General features: G+C 36.5%; 1 protein-coding gene across 1 annotated transcript in view; it reads left to right on the top strand.

The window, feature by feature from the left end:
• The first annotated feature begins 9,642 nt into the window (after window positions 1-9,642).
• Window positions 9,643-10,630, top strand: part of LOC107601182 (rho guanine nucleotide exchange factor 37-like) — a 12,599-nt gene continuing 11,611 nt past the window's right edge. Inside the window, exon 1 of the mRNA XM_016293250.1 lies at window positions 9,643-9,653. The gene's annotated coding sequence lies outside the window, so the exon portion shown is untranslated. The remainder of the gene's footprint in view (window positions 9,654-10,630) is intronic.

Raw genomic sequence — 10,630 nt, 5'->3', positions numbered from 1 at the left:
AGGAAAAACCATGGTGTTGGAGATATGGTAAAACAAACACAAAGCACACGCTCCATCCAAGTTTATGTGCAACAACACTGGCTGAGGTAAGCGCCTGGCCAAAGGTTTAATCTTTTGTAATTCCAGGTGAGAGAGTGGATATCATGTACTGCGGGGCAAGAGCTCTTTGCAGAAATGAGCCCATAAAAGATTAAAACATGAGGAAAGTAATCTCACATAAAGGGGCATATAGGAAAATAAAGCACTTTAAATTGGTATGCTTTATAATTCATAGAAACGACATCGGTGTGGAATGCTTTTGCTGTGATCAAACCTAATACATTTTTCATGCTGGAAACACTGTTGATAAGTATGGATCGTGACAGATGATTTACAGGTCGGCAAACCTAATGCGACATGGAATGCATATGGAGCAAGGAACCGCTGTTTTATTGTTCTCTCTGACCTTAAATTAAGTTTCTCTCCTCTGAGACAGACCTTCAGGCTGGAAAAAATGACAAATAATAGTTATAATAATTCTGATAATGCTGCACAGTGTTTGTCACCTTGTGTTTGTGTAAAGCTTTCTTTTCCTCCATAAATGCGTCAGCATGTATTGTACCAGCTTAATGGGTGTGACTGAGGAACAGAACCTCTATAAATCTTCAATCCGACCTCTCGGCAATGATCTTGCGACCGCTGCTCACAAAACACTGCCAACCCTTTGCAGTTTGACTAGAAATATTTCAATGGTTTGTTATTTTTGCATTTTCCATTTTTACTGCGAATGCTTAAGCGGCGGGCATGTGTGTTCGTATAATTAATGAACTGTACGCTCACTTGTGTGGAGTGTTGCAGTAAACATTATCTTTACGAGTGCGGTGGCAGAAATGTTCTGACACATGCTGGCAGGCCCAGTGAAGAAGGATTGGACTGGAAAAGTGTAGAGTATGAAGTCATAACCTTGACGTTAGAGTATCTTTCAGCACTCATAAAACAGGCCGGTCAGTTTGAGTGACCTCAGCGCTTGGTGTAGGCTGGCATAATTGTTTTGTTTGGAGACAACCACAGGGAATCTTTCAAATCAAAGTAATGAAGCATCTCATGTCCTATGATACATGTTTGTGAGTATTTTCTCGTAGGAAACATAAAGGATAGAATATCAAATTAACAAAAATTATGTCTTTAATGTAAGACCAGTAGTCTCAAATAGGCAGAGTTTTGAATTGTAGCATAAAATCTTCTCCACATTGCTGCTTTTAATGGCCGAGAACTGGCCAATTAGACTGCAAGACTGACATATAAAGTTACTTTTTGTGTTTTTACATACCATTCAGGGTGGGTTATCTAAAATAGTTGATACCGCAGAAATAGGCCAACAAGGTTAAAAAAAATCATTCAAATAATTGCACAGTATTGTCAGTCAGTAGGCGGCTAAGCAGAATACACCAATTAAAAATACTATAAATAGAATATAGTATAAATAGGCTTCCTGGCAATCCATAAGTAATAAGAACATTTCAGCAACTAAATAAAAACAGAACTGTTTATTTGCTACTGTCTCAAACACATCTCTAAATATGTTTCCAAGACTGATGCCACTAACCTCAACAAATTTTGGTAAATACAGTGAGTTGATTCTCAAAAATACTACAATTTTCATAAATACACTGTCACTGGTTTCAAAAGGCACTATGTACTGTACACTTAAGGAACTAATATGTACTTTTAAAGTACTAATATGTACCTTTTAACCTGTTAACTGTCAGTTCCTCTTTGTAAGCATAGACCTAAAAACGACATTTCCAACTTAAAGTTATAGAAGTTTAAATGTATGAAACCATAAAATGTAAAAATTACAATTTGAATATTTTATATAACATATATATTTTCAAAAACTACTAGAAAGTGAAAGCCAAAAATCTGAAGAAAAAAGTAAGTGCTCCAAATTTGAGGTTGATGTCTTAAAAAAAAATTAGCTTTCCAGAATGATTTTGTTAGGGCACAGTACCAAACTTTTCCACTAGATGACTACCAAACTCCATTATTGACCATATAAGTCACCTCCATTTTCATATATGGTTTGAGTGACGTGAAACCCATTTTTCCATACTTTTCACAGTATTTATGAAGTAGACATCATATTCAGAAGTAATATGGACAGTATTACAGTATTTGATTTGAATTCAGCCTCTAACAAGCTGCATCACAAATGGAGAATCTACCAGTTTTTATTTTTATTCAAAACATTTTTAGACATTTTAGACTTTTTTTTTTTTTTTTTTCAAAAACCTTAGGGTACCTATTTTTGAGAGTGTTCAGCGGGTGTTGTTTCTCAAAAAAGTTTTTTTTTTTACTTTTTAACAACAAAAAAGGAAGGGAAAATAAATAATTTGAACATTTTCTGCACATTTTTCTCTGTCTTATTTCCCTAGATTTTTTACCCATGGCACCTCAACAATGTAATTACAAAAATCATTAGCTTTTTTGCCAATTTTGTTTTTACACACAGCAGGGGGGAAAATTTTAGAAAACAGACACAAAAATCACGAAGTAGACATCATATTCAGAAGTAATATGGACAGTATTACAGTATTTGATTTGAATTCAGCCTCTAACAAGCTGCATCACAAATGGAGAATCTACCAGTTTTTATTTTTATTCAAAACATTTTTAGACATTTTAGACTTTTTTTTTTTTTTTTTTCAAAAACCTTAGGGTACCTATTTTTGAGAGTGTTCAGCGGGTGTTGTTTCTCAAAAAAGTTTTTTTTTTTACTTTTTAACAACAAAAAAGGAAGGGAAAATAAATAATTTGAACATTTTCTGCACATTTTTCTCTGTCTTATTTCCCTAGATTTTTTACCCATGGCACCTCAACAATGCAATTACAAAAATCATTAGCTTTTTTGCCAATTTTGTTTTTACACACAGCAGGGGGGAAAAATTTAGAAAACAGACACAAAAATCACAGTGCCCAATGAATGAAGTGCAATGCTGTCTGAGGCTGAAAATATAAAATCAATAGATACACATCATCATACAATATGTCATAATCTGGAAAATCTGACTGCAAGTCTTTTCTAAGTGAGTTTTCAATCACACCTACAAATGGAGACACGCACAAATGCACGAGCAAGCAACACTTTAATGAGCTAAACAATGACACGTGGATATGTGGAGTGTCCAACAGTTGCCCATTGTTTAAAATTGGGTCATGGTCAAAGTGAGAGATACATGTGGCTTGGTGTTTGAGCGGTGACTAAGAAACCCACACGGTTGTGATTACGGTGTGTATGAATGCTCATTGAGTTTGTTAACTCTGCATGGATGCATGTAGTCATTTCTGGGTCGTCCAAGGTACCCTCTGGCTATGTTGAGCAAAATTGAATGCTTTTACAACCTGGCCCATTACATTTTGATACAGGTTTATTTCCCCAGCTCATGGTAAATCTCTCCCCTTTCCTCAACAAGCCCCCCTTACCTGGCAGGGCTGGTTCTCTAGGTACCTGGTTTTATCCAGCTCAGATCCAGATGTGCAGGAAGAAGAGCACTATGGCTGACGGAGAACGAGTCTTCTTTATCTATTCTCATTCTGCATTCTCTGTACTGTTTCTCTGAGAGGGCTGAGGTCAAATGTACTCGCTAGGAAACTCCTTAAAAGGAACCTGGGAATTGTATTGCCAGCCGCTTTCGGTTATTTGTATCCTAAAAATCATGTAAAAGGAAAAAGCTCAAACCACAGCAGAAATGACTGAATTCTTTCATAAATGCCTACATTCGTTCTTGCCTACACCATTACGCAATAGTGGCTTGGCTAGTGCATGCCTTGTTTCTTACACTGCAGGACATCCATTTCCACCTTTAAATGAATGTATTGCATAGCAACTGACCACCATGTATTTAAACAATTAGAATAGCTCAGATTTACATTCACATTCAAAACTGAAGCTCATTAGTAGGATTGGTTTAAAAATTTTGCATAAACTATGCTTCTGAAAAATCATTTTATTACGCAGTGGGATTCAAAAATCGGAGACCACATTAAAGATCTGGGATTCAATATGTAAGTCTAACCTTTAAAGCAATAACAATATTAAATAAAACAAAGAAACTTAATGACATAATATGAATATACTTGATTCTGATTGGTCAATCCTGGCATTCAGACATTATATAGTTGCTATGATCGGCTTGTTACTAGGCCGATTGTTTTGTATAGTGAAATTGAGTACTATTTCTGAGTGGAAGCTACAGTAAATATTGTGAAATATATTACAATTTAAAATAACTGTTTTCTACATGAATGTTTTTTAAAGTGTAATTGATTCCTGTGATCAAAACTGAATTTTCAGCATCATTACGCCAGTCTTCGGTGTCACATGATCCTTCAGAAATCATTCTAATATGCTGATATGCAAACATTTCTGATTATTATGAATGTTGAAAACGGTTGTGCTGCTTAATATTTTCATGGTAACCTGATACGTTTTTTTCAGGATTTTCTTATGAATAGAAAGTTCAAAAGAACAGGATTTGTTTTGGAATAAATTTCTCTATTGTCACTTTTTATTTAATGCATCTTTGCTGAAGACAATTATTATTAAAAGAAAAAGTAAAAAAGTATTAGGTCCTGAGAAATTGTTAGCATTACTGACTGACTGTGTATTATCCTTTACATATTTAAGATGTACGATCATGATAAATGAAAGCATTTTCACCAGTACTCTGACTGTTGAACTCCACTTCATTTATTTGTTCATTCTTTTCTCCCCTCTATCTTGCCATCCCTGATTTTATTAGAGAGAACATGTTTGTTAGCGCAGCCAAACCAATGTGAGGCATGATATGCACGGCCGGGTTTCCCAACAAACCTAAATTTGGACTTAGAGACAGAGTGTTGTGCTGAATCTCGATTATACAATTAGACAAGGCAATAAACGTGTGACTTATATAAGCAAAATCCATGGGCAGCACACCAGCAATATTTTATTTGACATGGATACCGCTTAGCTGCAAACAAACCACAATTGCCTCACATCAACCCAGAATGATCGTTCTCATCATTCAGCCATGATTGTTGGCGAACTACCAATTAGCATCTTATGGGACGCAGCTATGCAAATGTGGCCAGACTGGGCTTAGACGCCAATCAATAGTGGACTGAACTAAAATCAATGACACAGTTGACATGTTTTAATGGGCTCTGGGTGAAGCCCTGCACGTCTCTGCCAGCCAAGAGATTATTTTGCTTGTGGTAATATGAAATGGAGCCTTACTCTCAAACCCAACAACCCCTAACTCTTCCTGCTCCAATTCTCTCTTTCACTTATGACCCCTTTCCAATCTGACCAAGTCTTACTCACAGAGAAATCACTCAGGTAAGGAAATTGTGAGCCAGGGACATTCTACCAATCTTCAAGCACATCTGCACAGGAATCGAGACAGCCAGGAGGAGGTTGTGCACAGTGCCTCTGACTGGCAGGTGAATAAAAGGCCGCTGTGATGTATTTTCCGATACTTCAGTGCCAATCAATCTGAACGCCCAGCCTTGGAGGAATGAGTTCACTGTTTACTCACTTAGCGCCGGTTGATTCTCGTGTGCTAGTATTTATGTGTTTGGGCACATAATGTGACAAAAACTGACAGAAGCAAATAGAAAGTGGACATATTCATATTAACAATGACCAGGGGATTTTATAGCCTGTGGAAATTTTTTTATAGTATTTTGGACATGTAAATGGATATAAATCGTCTTTACCGCCAGCACAGAATCATTTACAATCGCCACACGGAATTAAAAGCAGCTTCATCATTGACAAACAATAGAAGACATTTGCAAGTTTTGTTTCCTACAATGGTTTGGCCAATATCACACGAGCAGACACACATCAGCAATCCCGGAATGACTCTCAGCCAATCAGATTTCAGGATCAAATGTAGCCCTGCCCCTTTTTAGCACTGCGCTCGTTGTCTTCTGTCTTCCGGTTTGTATTTCCATAAAGTCGTACGAATTTATGAATGAACCGCTCGTTTGAAAATCTTCCAGGTCTACTGACATTTGTCATGACATCCGCTTCGAAACATTACAATGTTCATGACAACTTTCATTAACTCAACAATAAGTAAATCCACTTCACCAGCTAATTCTTCAGCAGCGATGCTACAGAAATATACAGAGCTACCGCAAAAACGGAAGTTCAAAGACAAAATTCTAAAGATGGCGGTGCACTTGTTTCTCTGACGCATGAGGTCTGTAGGCCTCTTTAGGTTAACATCCACCTTGTTCTGCGCTTTTTTTTGTTTTATATCTTACAAAATATCCCGTCATTTTTTTGTCGGGCCTGTGAACTGTCCGAATAATTCAAACTGAATCACGAACAATTTCAGACCTTTTCGCAAACCCCTTTGACTGCAAAGGGGGATTCATTTGCAAATCTGCATCGCTAGTTCTGATTCTAAACAAATACGCATGATTTGATTGATAAAATATTAAAACTGTCCGAATGATTAGGTCAGTAAACATGAATCCCATTGATACATAATGATTTGTCAGTATGTTTACTGGTGTACAGTGATGTTTCATCTAAACAAGCAAACAAACAAAAAAACAGCTAAAACCAGCCTAAGCTGGTTAGCTGGTTTTAGCTGGTCAGCAGGCTGGGTTTAGAAGGGTTTTGACCACTTCTTTAGCTGGTCAGGCTGGGAGACCAGCTAAAACCAGCTACTTCCAGCTTAAACCAGCTAAGACCAGCCAACTAGCTTAGGCTGGTTTTAGCTGTTTTTTTCAGCAGGGAAACCAGACAGACAATGACAACCCGCTCAATATGAGGGTCCCGCACTATGGAGAGTATTTGAAAGGACTTTATGTTCCGCAAATTCATAAGTAAGAATCTGTCTGTGAACAAGCCCTGAAGCACATTACTCCAGGCTCTGGCTCTCTCGCTCTCTTTCTCTCTTTTGTGAACTACAAAGGTAGCTGAGTCTTTTTCTTGACTCACTGGACCTGGCGTACCCTCAAACAGAAAGAGAAAAAAAAATAAAAAGTACATTCCAGTCTATTGGCTGTTCTAGAGTATGAAAATCAATGGCGTGTATGAAAATTCCAACATATTCCTGAAAAGTTTTCATAAACAAAAACAGCTAACTGATCAAAATTAATCACGCCTCTTAGTTCAGTCAGCTAATGAGGCAGTAGGGAAATATTTGCTGTTACTTCCAAATGCTTTTACTTGCTCATACTGCCCCCTCCTGTATATATATACATAATACAGGAACACAGAATGTTTATTGTCATTCATTGGCTTTCAGTGAGTCAGACTTCTTACCTAAATTGACCCCCTGATGAGAAACTAATTTCCCAGTCCTCAAAGGACATAATGGTCAGCACTTAACATAAATGACAAAGGTGACTCCCGCTGTTGACCATCACACTACAAATGACGGGGATCAGGAGACAAGGGACTAAATTAGCCTTTTCTGGTCTCCTAGTGAGTGATTCAGCTGTACTCATTTTAAATGAATGATTCTAAATGAAAGAAAATATCCACTCTTAAGGGATTTCTCCTTAACTTTGTCCAAAGACAGATGTTTCTACTAAATATACACAGTATGCAAGTGGAGAGTAGTGATATCATTACTGAAAGAAAACAATCATTTCTCAAAGGCCTTGTTGTTTGGGCCTGGAACATATGAATTATTATGATTATATACTATAAGTTTTTTGATTGCTATTTTTCTGTCAGGATGAAAACCTGTTCATTATAAAAAGGAATTTCTTGACACCCTACTCTTGTTTAGAGCAGTTGTGGTTAGATGACAGAATAACAGGTTGCTGTTTCTGTGTGCTGTAGTTTGTTTTATAAGGTTGGGCTGTTATCTGTTGCCATAGCAATGTAAAGCTGACCTGTAACGCATGTGCAGCCTCTGTTCTCTTGTGTCGAATTGAATTTTTTTTTTGTTGCAATTTACCAACATCAATAACCAGGAAACCACAGCAGGAGAGGTTGGAATCTAACATGCATTCGTGGAAGATTTATGTATTAAATACACTAAATGCCAGAAAATAAAATGTGTGCATAGTCACAATTTTTTGCTTTCTCAATTGCTTGTGCAAAATTTACATTAAATATCTTTGCTACCCTGTCAACATATAGACCATTCTAAGAACAATTCAAGAAGATTTGTGATGCTGTTACAGGAAAAGTAGCTCTGAAACTGTTAAATCTATAGTAGCATGTAAAGGGAAATTTTTTTTTTACAGTGTATTTATTGCGCTTTGTGCTTTTATTTAAAAGTATGTCTGTAAGCCTACTATAAATGGCAATAGAGGTAAATAAGTACAGTATAGGGAGTGACAGTCAGTAATAACACCATACGTTTAACTAATTAGAAGTAAGACTTACAGGAAATTTTTTTTAAATTTGAGGTAAGAAAAAAATGTCTGGCTTATAATTAGATTTGTGATCATGTCAATAAATGTAATTCATCCACACAAGCCTTTCCTTTGCATGTTTAAAAAAATGTAAATGTTGTGACCTACTAGAAAATGACTAACAATGTCACGTGTTATGATTTTTTTTAATTGCTAGCCTTCATGTATTTGTACTAGTGCTGTCATACGATTAATCTCAATTAATCACATCAAAAATAAACGTTTTTGTTTACATGATATATGCGTGTGTACTGTCATGTGTATATTTATTATGTATATATAAATACACAAACATGCATGTATATATTTGAAAAAAAAACAAACAAGCAAGCCCTGTCCAGATTTCAAAAGTAACGCAACAGTAACCTAACGCACTACTTTCTATAAAAAGTAACTAAGTAACGTAATTAGTTACTTTTTTTATGGAGTAACGCAATATTGTAATGCATTACTTTTAAAAGTAACTTTCCCCAACACTGCTCATAACAGTACAAAGGCATATATTATGTAAACAAAAACTTGTATTCTTAATGTGGTTAATCATGCTTAATCGCTTGACAGCACTAATTTGTACAATATTTGTATGCCTTCAATTTTATTTGCTGTTCTGATTTAAATCAGTTTGTTGGTAAATCATTGTTTTTTCCCCTCTAATGGCTAAAATGAAACAAGGGTAGGAGTTGACATAATGACATTAAAATACAGAATATTAAAACTGTCCATGTTTCCTATTAGTACAACACTCGGGTATCTGTATTTGTCTATACATCTAATTGTATAGAAAAAAAACGTTTTAAAATTAAGTGAGTTCTAACCTTTGACATGCATGCATGCATGAATGGTTTTATACACAAACATAAAACGAGGGTCTATAACATTATTTAAAGTCTAAATTGAGATGTAATCTACATAGATGCATAAGCATCCCCAGGCGACCACGCGATGTCTCTGTTTCCCAAGTAACAGCTCGCGCACAACCGGGGTGAAGCACTCGCTTTTACCTTGACAACGCTTTGTCATCTGCATTATTCCCCTACTGCAGTGCGTGCGCTTAATCGATTATGTAATCTTTCTAGGAAATCAACGCGCCATCTCTCAGATGCCGCTCTGCAGCATTCATCCGGGTTATCATGCGAATGAGAAAAGCAGTTGTCTCACTTCTGTTGACTAATGTGCTCACCTCGCTCGCGCGGAATGCGTGACGCGGGGCCTGTACCTGAGCGCGAGGACCGTAAGCACAGGTGATACTGAAGGTGTTGAGAGCAACACCAGTCAGTGTCGCGTTCGAGTTCAGTTGTTTAACTCAACAGAGCGTTGTCGTGTTTGTGGTCGCGGTGTTTCACCGTTCTGCGTCCGAGGAATCAACGCTGTGAACACGTACAGGTAAGAACGCAGGTGAGATGCAAACGTGCAGCTGATACGTTTAACTATAAAATCGAGACTTCACGCGGTGTCAGCCATAACATTCACTCAAAATGAATGTCCTGTCATTATTTACTCAGTCATTGTCTGTCAAACCCGTTTGACTTTCTTTTTTACGTGGAATACAAATGGAGATGTTAGACAGAAAGACAGTCTCAGTCATCATTTATTGTCTGGAAAAAGATGTATTAAAAATGAAAAGCTGTCTGTCACTAGCATCCTCCTTAATATTTCTTCATTTGCGTTCCTCGAAAGAAAGCTACGGGTTTGAAACAACACGAGTGTGAGAAAATAGTAACAATTATTATTATTATTTTTATTATTTTTTACGTATTCATGGATTCAAGTAAATATAACTGCTCAGATGTCGAGTTTCTTAATATAGTTTTATTATAGGGCTAATTATGTATCATGTTATAAATGCAAATGTTTTGGTATGTGAGGTTTATTCTTCATATTCAGTTCATTCCATGAATTAAAGTGTTTGATTCTTATATGAAAACTCACTGTAGAAATCCATGGCTAATATAAGTCAGTAGATAACTTTTTCTTGTACGTTGAAACCATACTCATAGTGTATAGTGTTGTGTGTATTTTTCTTGGTGTTATGTTACTAAATAAATAAAAAACTCCACATAAGGCTGCAGTCTTGAGAGGATTTGTGCAGCTGACATGAAACCTGAAGCAGTGACAGCAGTGTCGTCCAGTGTAACATGCTATACATCTTCTGAAACTAGTTTAAAGTTGGCATGAAATGAAAATTCACCCTATCAATTTCCCTCAAATTTTTATTGAA

Source organism: Sinocyclocheilus grahami, unplaced genomic scaffold, assembly GCF_001515645.1.
Source record: "Sinocyclocheilus grahami isolate Dianchi unplaced genomic scaffold, SAMN03320097.WGS_v1.1 scaffold301.1, whole genome shotgun sequence".
Lineage (NCBI taxonomy): Eukaryota > Metazoa > Chordata > Actinopteri > Cypriniformes > Cyprinidae > Sinocyclocheilus > Sinocyclocheilus grahami.
Note: the sequence above shows the minus strand (reverse complement) of the source record. Positions and strands in the feature narration are given on the sequence as shown.